Here is a 14737-nt window from a genome sequence, read left to right on the forward strand (position 1 = left end):
AAAAATTGAAGCAAGCGATCCACAAGGTACCGACGACGGCGCAAAAACCATTGTTTACTATGGGAAATTTTCGTATCATTCATCCACACTTGCAATACCTAAAACTCGCCGGTTCAATTTTTTTCATTTTTCGCACGAAATGGAAGAAAAGACACAGTCGTTCGGATGTTCAACGTAACAAAAATCGTATCGTGTTCGATTTAAAATTACACCCTACTTTTCTGGTACGAATTGGTTTCCGGGCTTAATTAGCAGTGGTGCTGTACGCGATTCAGACATAACCGCTTGTCTGTGTCAGCATAATTTTGGCAGAATTTTCGTAATTTATTTCATGTGTAAGTAAAATACTTACATATACGTTTTCATGTATATGTATACTATATATTTAGAGAATCTTTAGGACAATGCTAGCGTGAAACGGTGGCAAGAGCGTTATATATTTCTGTCGGGCGTCAATGTCAATGAGACAACCTGTCGCTGCCGTACTGGACTCATGAATAATTTATTAGGACGACTACGCTTGGAACAAATGGGCTGGCAAAAAAACCGTAGTGTGGGGCTGGGGATTTTGCGCAGCAACTTCCTTTTCCAATGGTGCAAAACCACGTTTTCTTTCAGCTTCCATGAGCTGAAGCTATTATCTAGCCCTTCCACTTGATCAGGAACAACATTTTGCCCTAACTTTTTTTTTGTCTTGAGTGCCTTTTCGAACCTATAGACGTCGTCATCAAGAACCATCACCTTTTGCAACTCATCTTCCAAACACGCCAAGGACTTCTTTGCCCTGCAAGTCGGCGATTTTGTACATATGGGGGTCTGTAGTCGAAAAGGACCCTGGAAATGGTGAGGATGTTCTCTGTCACATTCGGAAGGTATGCTTTGGTGAAAGAGCCCTTGTACTTCGAAAGTCGCACTCCCCCCCCCCTGTAACTTGGGCTTCAGTCCTCTGGCAACAAATTCTTGCCAGCACAGGGCTTGGACAGATATGTGATCATTCATGGCTGTCACATTGTTTAGCTTCATGAGAATGGTGCCATACTTGGAGCCCTTATAATTCACGACCAGATCAGGCAAGACATTGATCCAGATGTGAAAGATTTTTTGGCGAAGTATTTCCACATCAGCCGTTTCAAGTATTTTTCGAAGAGCTCAATGACGCTTCTGAATTTGCACCCCTCATGTTTCTGCAGTTTACTGGGTCTCCAGCCAGTCTTGCTGACGATGCTTTTGATTGCTGAAAGATTCTTCCCTTGTCTTTGTTTGGTAAGCTCACTGCATTTAAATCCTATAGTACAGATAAATTCACACTAATGAGATGACTGTTTGAAAGAATAATACACGTGAATTCACACGAATCCACATGAATACAGGCTTCCTGAATACAAGCAATGGATTGTTAACTGTATTCATCATTATATGCACTCTTCAGCGAAGATACAGGCAATAATCCATGCAAATATAATAAGTATTATCGGATTTTCATGCAGTGGCTTGGCCTATGCCAACCTGCTGAGCATGTCGATGATGATCAGCATATAGCGGTATCCTCCCTTGTCCTGAGCGTACAGCTGCATCTCTTCTGGTCACAAACACATTGCGGGAGAAAGCACTTTGCCTAGCGGGCCTGTGAAGGGTATAGGTCAGCTGCTGTGCTAGCCAGTCTTTAACTTATTTACAGCTGAAATTCACGAAATGTTCTTTTACTCTTCTCAAAGGAGTCATTGTGCCCTGAAACCCCTCTTCTGGGTCATAATATATCACTATTAGACACTGCTTGACCTCAAGCGCTGCCTCTGTATCATTCCGGGCCATCATACTCTACCAACTCTAGACAAAAGGTGCAAGAAAAAATATTAAAGTTGACGGGCTGGCCTGACTGACCTCTTCTATCAATCGTGTGTGCCTATATAGTCCTTTCAAAGTCCATTCAGCACCCCTACTGGAACAAGGGATGATGTCATCATGATTATCTTTCCAATAAAAAAATAAGTGATTGCAAACGAGTCCTGCCAGCCATCACTTTTATACTTTATGTTGCACCAAAACAACACCTGTAAACAACCACAACTCGTTGCTCCACCGCTCCAGCCACTCTTACATAGGATTTGATCTTGTAACAAATCTCTGAAAAAAGGAATATCGTGCCTCCAAGCGCCAGTGTTTGACTAGGCTGATCTAACAAATTAAACGTTTTCTGCCTCCGTACAGGGACACCAGCAAGGAGACATGACTAAAGTTTTCTCTCTGTGACATCTAACTGCAACATCAGTTACCTCCCATCGCTGTTGTTGTCGTTTGATGTGTTGATGATAATAATAATTCTGTAGTGACTCTCTTTGAACAAACAAAGCAATGCTGTAAGGGTGACAGCGAAATCAAGAAAGCCCTCAGGACAGTGATGCACTATGGGCAAAATGGCCTCTATATTGTTCACTCAACATGTGACAATGTTTTTGCCGCACATACGCTGAATGAGCATAAAGAGAGCCAAATCAAGCTTCCGCGTAATGTTGAAAACTTCGCCAAACTTCCTAGCCGCACAGCTAAATATTCAGAAAAGAGATGCAGATTCCATTTCCTCAGATGTTCCGTTGTCCATTATGATATTTCGCCAATAATTTCATGAAGTAATTCTTAAAATACCGAAGCGAAAATACTCTATGCAAAAATAGGCGAAAACACGGCCAACAGCACAAACGATCGTAAACTCGTCATTTCATAAAAATAAGAGGGAAATTTAAAAAATAAAACCATAGAGGTTTAGTTAACCTTCATGAGATGCTTAATCTCAAATATTGTTAGAAATAACAGCATAATGAAAAATTTAAACTGGCGGGTTTTTTCCGATTTATTTTTCATTTTACGATGTGCCGAATAATCTCGATTCCCATAGAAAACCATGGCGTTTATGTGCGTCCGATTGACCGAACACATTGCAAACTTCTCGCCGGTTCAAATTTTTATTTTCTGAACCAATAATAATGAAAATTGGCATGGTGATCCTTTGACTAAAAAGCAAAAATCGTATTGTTTTAGATTTCTGAATTTCTTCATAAAATTTGTTTTATTGCCATTCTATTTATTCTGATCACTGAAATATACTGTTGCCATCAACAATATGGCGATCTCTCGGCCTTTGCATGTGCAGAACAAGGGTCTGAAATTGACGCAAATTAATCAGCAAGTGTCTCCTAAATTGTACAGATCAAATACCTGTCAGGTTGTTGTCTTTTATACAAAATTTGGGTGAATATGAACAAGGAACATCGCAGTAAATTGGTAAAAATAACACGAAATGGAAGCGAACTGGTGTAGAGTCTCCACTGTGAACGTGTAGTGAACATTGTTGATCGATATTCTTTTGTTGCGAATTGATACAATGTCGTGTTGCATACCCGCGGATCGCATGGCGCCAAGCTTGTCCAAAGAGCGCCAAAATATGCTGAGACATAAAAGTATCACCAAACTAAACAAATTGCCTTCGATTCAATTTGAGTGGAAGAAAACAACCAATACGTTGATTTTGTGGTACATAAGTCGATATATACGGGCTGTCATGGAAAAAATCATGGCGTAACCTGAAAATACGAGCAACAGGCGAGCAGATTTCGATCGATATTTTATTGAATAGAAATTGATACAATGTTTGCTGTCGCTAGCAACCAGCCCAAAGCGTTGTCCGGCGGGGGCGCTGTACTGAACAATTTAGGGCTTTCTTGCCCATAGTGTGCGAGGAAGGATCAGGACCCCAAGGGCTAAATGGTTGAGGGGTTTTATGCGCTCTTGTAACATTCTTCTTGCTGATAAAAACAAATGATACCTGCTCTTGACTGGATTTATAGCTGAGAGGCTTAGCAAGGCATTGCTCAATATGCCCTTCACCTAAATGCAGGGCCTTGCTATGCTAGGGGTTCCGAGATACTGGGAGGGAGGGATTTCTAGGCCATGAAGGGGATTCCAGTGGATCTTCTGCCTTTCTTTGTTGCAGAAGGCCTCAATCTTGCCAATCTCGAGTCAGATCTGGATTTCATGGCTCGCTAGCGGCCAGTAGAGGTACTGATCTGCTTGTCTTATTGCTTGAAGGCCCAGCATGTGTCCTCAACGATCATGGGCAGGCCCTTGCAGTGCATGGTTGTGGAACCAATGCTTTTTTGCAAGAGGATCTCCAGGTCCGGATGAGGAGCTTCTCAATGAATCTGCAGTGGAACCTAAAGGCCTCGCAGCTCTCATCCAGAGTGCTTAATGCAAAGCCCCACTCCCTGGCAAGTGATTTGCATGGTCTATGTTGCTATGGTGCATTGTGTACCTTGGATACTGCATTCTTGCAGGAACATATGCTCTGAAAGCCAAGCCTACATTTACACACAAGGTTGTTATCAAAATTGTGCCCGAGTATTGTTAATTTAACTTTTTCTTTGTCCACATTTTCTTTGTCCACATTCCCCCAACATAGGCGAGTTTTGTAATTTGGCGAGTTCGGCGGTTGCATGTTGTGAGCATCCTGAATGAAATGCAGGCTTAGAGAGGGAGATGTGCACCAGAACTGGTAATTTGCATACTACTAACCTATTAGGGAGATGCACTTAAATGGATTACACATATGTTTGCTAAAAGGGATTTACTGAGCTAAAATTAGATTTATTTTAAATATAAAATCTTAAGCAGAGATTATGTTTGTTATGTTATTTTTTACTTTAGCCATCCTCTTTCAACTCTTAACATACATGCAAAGTGACTTATGGACAACAGTTTAATTTTGAATACCTCTCAATAGTTTATCTGATCGGAAACTTGAATGATGACAATCGAGGGAGGTAAGCATCTAATAATGGTAAGGTTAAAAACCTGCACACATCACAAAACTATGAATGCAGCAATGTGATTCAAGAATTTGAAAGATACATAAATTTTATTGGTAAAGTCACATCCTTTGTCATCTGTATTCATGAAGATTTTAAAATTCGGTTTACACAGGGCCTTAAAATAGACGTACATGTCTGATGCTCCACGCTTCTTGGTAGATGTAGGTTGTATTTTGATATTTCCTCATTGTTCTAAAGCAGTTTGCCATATATCAAGGGTAAGGTCATCAACTTAAAAAATAAAATCTATGTGAATATAAATTTTTTACTATAACCCAAACGGGATTCGAACCCCAACACACTCACGGCAACATCGCCTAGCTGATAGGCCTCACACAAAACCAGTCGGCCACTGCTTCCAACCCAAAAGAGTTGGTCACAGTAACCGACTTAGATGGTGCAAATGTGAAAGGCGAATACGAGACCTCGTAAACTGCGATAAGATTTGATTTCATCAAGTCACTTGACCGTGCATTTAAAAAATAATTAGCTACAATAATTACCTTAGCAAAATGGGTTCTTAACTAGAGGATTACTGATAAGTGTGCAATAGCAAATTACAGCTGTTGTTTCAAATAAACAACATGGTCAAGAATATTGTAAACATAAAAGGCTCTTACCCCTTTCACGCCGATATTCTTTGTCTGTGGAGAAAGTAAAAAATACATTTTGAGACGAATTTGTACAAACAACTAAAATAATTAAAAATGTATTGTTAGATTACCTTAATTTTATAAATAAGTATCCGATCTTGTTTTATATTAATACGTACATAAAAAAACTAAATGTAATATTATTACAACACAGTTCAAAAATATCTAGTATGAAAATCATTGCAATCGGCCAATACAAACGAATGATCAAAGGTCCTGAACCTAACGTACAGATGAAATGTATCAATGCCTGTGTATTCACTTCCTACTTTGCCTGTACTCAAGACTGCAAAATGAAGAAATAAATTGTGGACAACTTTAACTAAAACACGTGTTAACGAAATCGGTTAAGCTTTCTTGCGAAGTTTACTGAGGCAACAAACGATTTAGTGGATGGAATGACAAGTTTTCATAAACATGGAGGAATTACAACTCACGGCGTGCATCATAGGACATTCATATCACGTTGCCTGCCTGCATTCATTGCCGATGATATGTATTGTTTAACGCAAAGGAAAAACACAAAGACAAAGGTTTGGCCGAAATCCAGGAGCACTGTCACCACCTTTCCCCTGGGGCCACTCACACTTGCGAGTGGCCTCAGGGGGGCAGCATGTTAGAAGTGATGTACATACGACAATGGCATGGGAGTCAAGGCATCATAGCGATCTGGAAGGCAGTATGGGGCCATCAGAGGATCCAACCACACATCAGGTAATGTGCTACAGGGCACTAACTTAGGCCAAGGAAAGTAACCCCTAGGAACTTCATTGAGTTTTAGTTATCCAAATATGTTAAAAAAAACTTTCTCTATATTTCTGAGCTGCTACCCTGCAGCAATGTTGCGTTTGATTGTTAAAATGTGTCTTTTTATGGTGACAGGTGAGCTAAAGTTTAACGATGTGTACTTAATGGGGTGGAAGCTAGAATGTGCAGAAGCATGGCATTAAGGCTGCAAATAAGCGATTGGGTGATGACTAATAGGGTATGACGCAAGTGTATTGGCACTGAATGAGGGAAGAGAGCGGGAATAGATTGTGTCACGTCTAGGGTATCAGGATTAAACCACACACTGGGCAACATGCTATTGGGCACCCACTTAGGCCCATGACATTACCCTAACTTACGACCAAACCTTAGGCATGAGTGGCTGTAGTGCCACAGTGCTACATGGCATCCCCTCACCCCAATGACTGGTGGGGCGACCATGTGCCCCTGGGTGAGTCTGGCAATGTGGTTTCTAAGCATTGTTTGTTCGTAGTTCGTAGATTACATTCCTATGGTTTCTATTTGCGCTTAAGTGATGTATACGAAGCATCGGGTTAAGTACATGGGAATAAGACAGTGTCAGCTTCAGGAGCAAGGGCTCTGGAATTCTCCTTCGGCGAGCAAGAAGATGGTGCGGCAATAGAGTTCCCTGTACCATTGACATTGGTGTAGATGTTGAATTCTCCCCACTGCATTATAAGGCGCTTCTTGCAGGCATTTGTTCAGGTCGTTTCTGGATATGTGTAACAATTTGATTGTCAGTGTATAACAGCATGCAGCAACCGCATTAGCTGCGCCCCCAGATTGACCAATGGACAAGTATGAGCCCCCAAATCAACAAGTGATGGGCGCCGACACTAAGCGTCTATGAGTAGGGTAGTTCTCTTCCATTCAGAATTTGGGCCGTCAATGAGCGGACTAGGGTTGTGGGTTGTGCATGTTGATGGCCTTACAGGGAGGCGAAGAGTTAATTACCAAGGTTGAGTGGTGTTGATGGTTATAGGGTTGCGAGTGTTGTTAGGTTGCTGGTTGGTCGGGTAAGTGGTCGCTACCATGAAAGGGCTGGAAGGGCTCTTATGTAGGAGAGGTAGCTGTGTTGCTTGGCATTAGTCATTTGCATTACACACAGAGTATATGTGTAGTTCCCATTTCGGCATGGATTCTTGCATGGGCAACAGTTGAAGTATCGGCATACCTGTGGGGCAAGACTGCTCCAGGGGCACAGGACTTTCTCAATAGAATCAGTTGCTGGCACTGCTTGGGCGTTTGGGGCAATCAGCCTTAACATGGCCACATTGACCGCAGATGAAGCATGCATGCTTGCTGGAGGTGTGCGTTTTGTTGGAAATGCATGAAGTCGAGCTCTATGTTGGTTTCCTTCATCTGACTTGGTCCAGGTAGGGTGCAGCAGTCAGGCGAAAAGTTTTATCATAACTTAGCCACGCCTCTGGCTTGTAGATTGCGGCTTTGGTGGCAATGAAGTGAAGGTAGTTAGCCAGTGGGATTGCTAAGTGTGGATGATAGAAAGACCAGGAAGAAAAGGAAGCACAGAGTAAAAGTCTCGAAATTGTTGATGGTTTTGTGTTTTAGGTGGGTGGTGATTGTTAGTAGCTAAGCCAGGATTGTCTGTGTCGAAGGCTATTAGTTTCTTTGAAGCCTGTGGTGTGCAAGGGGCTACTGCATCCGGGTGAAAGTAACTGAGTTTGAAGCCAAGGCGTTAAGTATTGACTTCCCGATGTATGGGAGAAGCAGGTGAGCTGGGGATGCGGCAACAGAATATTTGCCAGTCAGCCCAGTGCTTGGGGATTGGTGGCTTATCATTCCATTTGGTTGGTGGCTGGCTGGATCGACTGGTACATAGGTGTGGCCATATTTGGTGTTTTGTTGTTATAAAGGGGGCTGCCAATGGCGGTGGATCCCGGATGTGTTGTGAGTCACCATCGGTGGTCGTGTCTGTTGAAGTGACTCTAACAGAGAATTGTTCAAAGTGTCCATTAGTTGATTGATCAGGTTGGGTGATGGCAGAGTTTGAAGTAGCAGCAATTGTTGCCGGACCCGTGATGATGACTGAAGAGGGCGACAGCCTCCCAGTATCTGTACTGTCAGGCTGGACTTGATGGTCGAGTGACGAGAGAGGCGCCGAGTTTAGGATGTCGATGTTAGCGAGTGTTGAACGTAGTTCACGCCAAATGAAGTCGATGGCAATAGCAAATCCGGTTTCTATAAGTTTTGCAATGTGATCTGTCATCCCGCAATTGGCTGGTAAGGTGTTGGCGATCGACGTGTCGGCAGCAAGGTTGACTGTTGAACTTTCTCTTGGAATTGGCTGGAGCAGGTGCTTGCTGAGGTGTTCTTTGTGTCGTTAGGACGTCGTCGATGAGTGGGCGGTGGCTTACATGCAGCCTTTTCTTTTTTTTGTCTTGACCATGCTTGAAGTTTAATGATGTGCACTTGATCTTGGTGGAAGCTAGAATGTGTGGGAGCTTGTTGTTTAGCTGCAAATATGCGAGACGTTGAAGACTAATTTGGTATTATGCAAGTAGATAATATAGCAATGAATGAGAGAAGGGTGCAGGCACAGATTGTGGTACGTCTAGGATATATATAGTGAGGGATATGGTGTAAAAATTTGTGTGGCCTGCACGGATCACCATGGGCTTTCGTCCCCGCGCCTATTTTCTGCATCAACCATTATGATAGCAAAGCCTTAATCACCCAAAATTGTCCTAATGGTAAATAGTCACGATCATGTTCAGCCATTTCTATGAATATTAATTTGTTTCTGATTTCGCCTGAGAAGTATTGGCTACTCAGTTTCTTTGCTTGATGAGTATCTTAAATTTTATTTTTAGGAATATTATGACACTAAATTTTATGTTATCTTATTTGATGTCGCTACAGTGTTTATTTAATAGGCGAGAGGTGTTCAAACTTCAGGGCTTTTAATGGACCTCTTACTACAAATGAAGTCAGTTTGTCATAGATTATGATGTCGCTAACCCATTAAGTTGACTTTTGATTTAGATGTTTCCCTTTATTCTATATAACTCACATAGTTAAGCTTTTATCTTGAATACAACTTGCAGTCAATTGCGTAAGATTATTTTGCATGTGAGGCGTGAAAGTATTGATATGTCATAGCGAAAGCTCTGATGACATCTACATTAGTTTTAGTTGCACATATGAACTTTTTTGTTTCCTTACAAACCACTCAAGTTCAAATATTGCATGTAGTTTGATCAACCCTACTCTAATTAGTTCATTGTAACTGTTACGTTGTAAAGACACGACTATCATTGACATAGCCTGTCAGTGAATAATATGGCGACTCATACTATATCTCTAGCAAACGCCCTTACATAGCAAATGCGAGGGACCTTCTTACTGTCTTGGGTACTTAAAGGATCACAATTATTCAGCGATATATACAATCACAGATTGTAAGATAAATACAGTACATAAGGGTTTATGAGCCCTATCCTTACAGCTGAATATGGTGTAAAGAAATATTTCCTTGATGCTGTTCCCTTCATAAAATCACTCGATTTCATTGTTATGTCTTTAGCCCGCTTTTAGCAATGTACACTTTGCTCTGATTAAGTTTGAGTGCGTGATGTGTGAAAGTGAATGCGTGAGTGCTTCTAAACGCTACAGTTGTGAAGAGGTCTCAGACAGAAAAATATAACAATTGAGCTCAGTTACCTAACCACGCTTTTTAAAGAGTGGGGATTTGGCTGAACGGTTCTGTCTGTTGCTTCTGCGCAAGATCACTTGATACCATATGTTGTGAGTTCGAACCGATATCAAACAAAATATTTCATGGGAAATTCAAACACGATCTTATCAGTAAAATGTAGATTTAGGCTGTAGATACACTACGTTGACAGCTGATAATGTACTAATAACTGGCATGTCAGAAGAATCTATTCCGTTTATCATTTGCTTAAATCTACATTAGGCATATCTGCTCGTGCATATTTTCACTTGTTGATGTTTTATTAAAACCTCAGAGGCATTTGTAGGGGACCTTTTGAATAAACTTTATAGTGTCACCATTTTGTGTTTACTATGTTTGCACGGTTACGTTACTCGAAATGATATAGCGCATACGTTTAAATTACATGCTCCTATACACTTACATTAATAAATGGCAAGCCTTTGCAGTTAATTCAACAACATGAAGGTCTTTTTATTGATACCAAAAATAATTTGCTGACATCAAATTTGTCCCTGTAATTGGTATAGTATTACAGACCGTATCATCGAGCCTCAGTCTGCATTTGTGTGTGTTCTGGTCTGTCTGTGATTACTGTGGACTTTAAGAGGTTTTAACATTACCTTTTAATTCCTGTATGAGTTGATCTGTCAAAACAACAGGGTATAATTTCATACCGATGAAATTCGAGGTCAGTGTAAAATGCTATTGGGAAACTTATAAAATTGTATGCTTTAAATCAAATCTGCAATATAACTTGTGCAGAGTATCATTCTCTCAGTACCAGGTTTAAGCTTCCCCGCACTGGTAAGGAGACGTAAAATTTAGATGACACTTTTGTTTTCAAACTTGTCAATGAACACTAAATTGCTCGTCAATTTTGTACAAAATACCTTTTAACGTACCATGCAGATAGATGCGTAATACCTACATTTTCCGCATCAGTGACTCTAGAATTAATCTCAGGAAATACTCGAATTTTAAAATGTTTAAATACTATCAATGGAATTTTAAAAGATCATCCAAATATTGATTTATTTAGTTCTACTTCAAACTTTCGGCATGCGCTGCAGGGCGCATGTTGTTGTTTTTCAACTATGTCTTAGTTATGATTTTGATGTCACTTTTTAGTTTTTGCGTATAGTTTTCATTTTAACATGTTAAGTTTAATTTATTTCCAAGGTGCCTGCAAATAGGCTTAATGCCCGTTTGTCTACCTACCTAAATAAATAAATAAATTATATTTTATAATAATGCATAAGTGCAAAAACATACCTCGAATGGCCGCTTCACTTTCTGTTCTTTCCTTTGCTAAAGTAAAAAGAGATATCAATCATTTGTATACTGTTAGGATGCACGGCGTATGAAAGGAACTTGTAGAAACTTCCTTTTCCCTCAGTCAAGTGATAAAAGTTTCAGATTGCCTAATTAGAGGTGTGAACAGAAAATGCTTTATTGTAAATAATACTTCAAGTATACTGTATGTGTCTTTCTGTAAATTTCTATCCGCAGGAAAATCAAAACATACATTTAATTCTCTGTACGGAGGTGTTCATTTATGTAATATACTCACCCATTTTCAACAATGTTTCGAACTTTCTGTTTACGTTCAAAGAGAAATTAGGGAGTTAGTCGATGACATCGTATTTAAAGGATCATTTAATAATGATGTGCTCACGTGACGACTAAATAATTACAGAAGATTACGTTGTGAATAGCAACATCATGACTTTTTCGACATAAGAAATGTTTATTTTTATCATTACTTTTGTTAATAGCCTCTTCTTTAACATCAAAAACGTTCGCGTCGAATAAAGCAATTTGTCAAACGTGGCAGAAAAAAAGTATGAAGTTTATATGGAGTAAGGATGTTACTGATATTTCTTACAAGGTTCTTGCATCCTATCCTATGAAATTATTTGCAAAGACATCTTAACATTCTTCATATTCAGAAAGGAAACTAAACGATACGCCTTGTACGCTGACATAGAAAAGTTGTTGACATATTTTAAGAGCTGTTAATTTCAAGAGCAATTAACGTCAACTTGTTTTATCGTTCGAGAGTGCTTATTAAAGGAACAATCCTATTTAATGTTTGCTGAGCAAATAAATGCCCCTCACGGCGGTTTACTCAAGTAAAATCAAGAATGGAGACGTTTTATTCAATGTGCTTTAATAAGCAATTGTACCAGAGGACCTTAAACATATCCTACGAAAGTATTTTCCCAAAACAGTGCGAAGTACAGTAGCAACCCCATCATCACACCTTCCATAGATGCAACCGAGCAAACATCAATAACACGTGTCATGATAAAGAGCAAGAGCAACTTACCCTGATATTGTTCCTTTGTTCTTTCTGCAATAAATGTAAAAAAAAGAGGAAAAGGTTCATTTGTCATGACATGATGCATATAATAATTAATCGTCGCCATTACGCAAAGATACAAATGCGTAAAATTCAGCGTACACATTATCTTAATAATATTTAACGAAGAAAACGACACGGAGACAAAGCTTTGGCCAAGATCCAGGGCGATGGCACACCCGGGCGTCGTCACTACCTTTCTCCCTAGGCAATCCGCAGATTTGAATGGCCTCAGGGGAATGCAGCATGTTACCAGGGGTAATGCAGCATGTTACCAGGAGTACACGTTACTGCCAATGGCATGGGAGTCAAGGCATCAAAGAGGCCTACAAGGTGGTATGGGTCCCTCACAGGACCTAACCGCACATCATGCTACGTGCTACTGGGCCCACTTGAGCCAATGACAGTAGCCCCCATAGTGACCAAACAGCGGACATGAGTGTCTGCGGTGCCACAGTGCTGCATTGCCTCCTCTCCCTCCTCCAGCGTCTGATGAGGTGACCATGCACCAACGGATGAGCCTCGTAATGCGGATGTCAGCAGTGTTCGTTCATAGTTCCTAAATTACATTCCTAGGGTTCATATTTGTGCTAAAGTCCTCTATACAAAGCATCGGGTCAAGTACAGCAGGTAGTCCGGTATCAGCTTTAGGCGCCAGGGCTCTGAAACCCTCCATTGGCAAGCAAGAAAATTGTACAATAGAGTTCCCAGTACCGTTGACATTGGTGTAGACGTGGAATCTCCCCGCTGCCTCATATGACGCTCCTGGCAGGTTGCAAGATGGTAGGCATTTGGTCGAATCTTTTTCCAGATATGCATAACAGTTTGAATGTCGGTATGGAGCAACGTGCAGCAACCATATTAGCGGTGCCTTAAAATTCAACATTGAACAAGTATGAGCCCCCAAATCGAAGACGTGGTGAGTCCACTAATTGAGCGTCGATGACAGTGTTAATTACCAAGGTGTTGATGGTTGTCGAGTTGCGAGTGTCGTTATGTTTATGATCGTCGGATTGGTAGTGCCTCCTGTGAAAGGGCTGTAGGGACTCTTGTATGGCAAGGTGGATGTGTTGCTGGGCATTATGGTCAGTTGCATTGCAAGCAGAACATATGTGTATAGCCTCCCATTTCGGTGTGCAGTCTTGCACGAGCTACGGTTGATGGATTACCATATCTATGGTTGGTCAGATTGCTATTGAGGTGCAGGGCTTCCCAAGTAGAATGGGTTGCTGTCGCTGTTTGGGCGAGGATTTTTCGTAGTGTCCAGTAGTTGATTGACCAGGCTGGGCAATAGCTGAGTTCAAAGTAGTGGTAATTTTCGCAGGACCAGTGACGATGATTGGAGCGGCCGACAGTATCTGTATCCAGTATCTGTACTGTCGGGCAGGACTTGATGGTCGGGCAACTTAGGGGCACCAACTTTGGGGTGTTAATGGGGGTGAGTGTCAAACGAAGTTCACGGTGAATGGGGTCCATTGCAGTTGCTATACCGTTCCCTATACGTTTTGCGATGTGGTCTCTCATCCCGCAATCAGCTGGTACTGTGTCGGCGACTGACGTGACGACGGTATGGTTTACTGTTGATTTTTCTATTGGAACTAGATGAAGCGGGGTAAATTTAGTGTGTGTCTAAGTGCAAAAGCATGTATGGCCTGCATGGATCACTAGAGGCTTTAGTCTCCGTGCTTATTCCCCGTTTTACCCATGACTATAGCAAAGATATAATCACCCACAGTATCACCGCGTGAAAAAGGAACACCAGACAGGCTCGTGCCATTAAGACATACATGTGGAATCTTAGAAATAATAAACCGACTTTGACAAAAAAAAAGATCAGATTTGTTTCACCATATTTAAAATTTTGTCATGCTGATTAGCAGAGCAAGAGTAAATATTTAGGGGGCTATTGACACTAATTACAGTGGAATAACTATTTCACATTATATATGAAATCTACAATTTTGTATTGTTTTGGCATTGTTGCATTTTTGTCAGAATAGCTTTGATATTTAGTATGCAGTTTCCGAGGGGTTATCTTAATATGATATATTGAAATTACGATGAAATCTACGAGATTTTACTTTTAGGGCATTTTTGTCATTTCAGTTAAAGAATCTGTTTTTAATAACCACTCGTCTGATAGCTTTGATATTATGTATATAGGTTCTTAGTTGCACGTTCTTAGATATTATCTTGATGTGATATGTTCAAATCGTGATGACATCTTCAATAGTGTATTTTGCAGCTATTTTTGCCTTTTTGGTCAGGATATCATGAAATAAGTTATCCAAGATTTCCACCTTCTTTATCAGCACGTGTCACAAATAGATATTCTGTACATAACAGAGCGAGCTATGTCTATCGTTAGGTCGCT

The sequence above is a fragment of the Ptychodera flava genome, chromosome 3, assembly GCF_041260155.1.
Source record: "Ptychodera flava strain L36383 chromosome 3, AS_Pfla_20210202, whole genome shotgun sequence".
NCBI lineage: Eukaryota > Metazoa > Hemichordata > Enteropneusta > Ptychoderidae > Ptychodera > Ptychodera flava.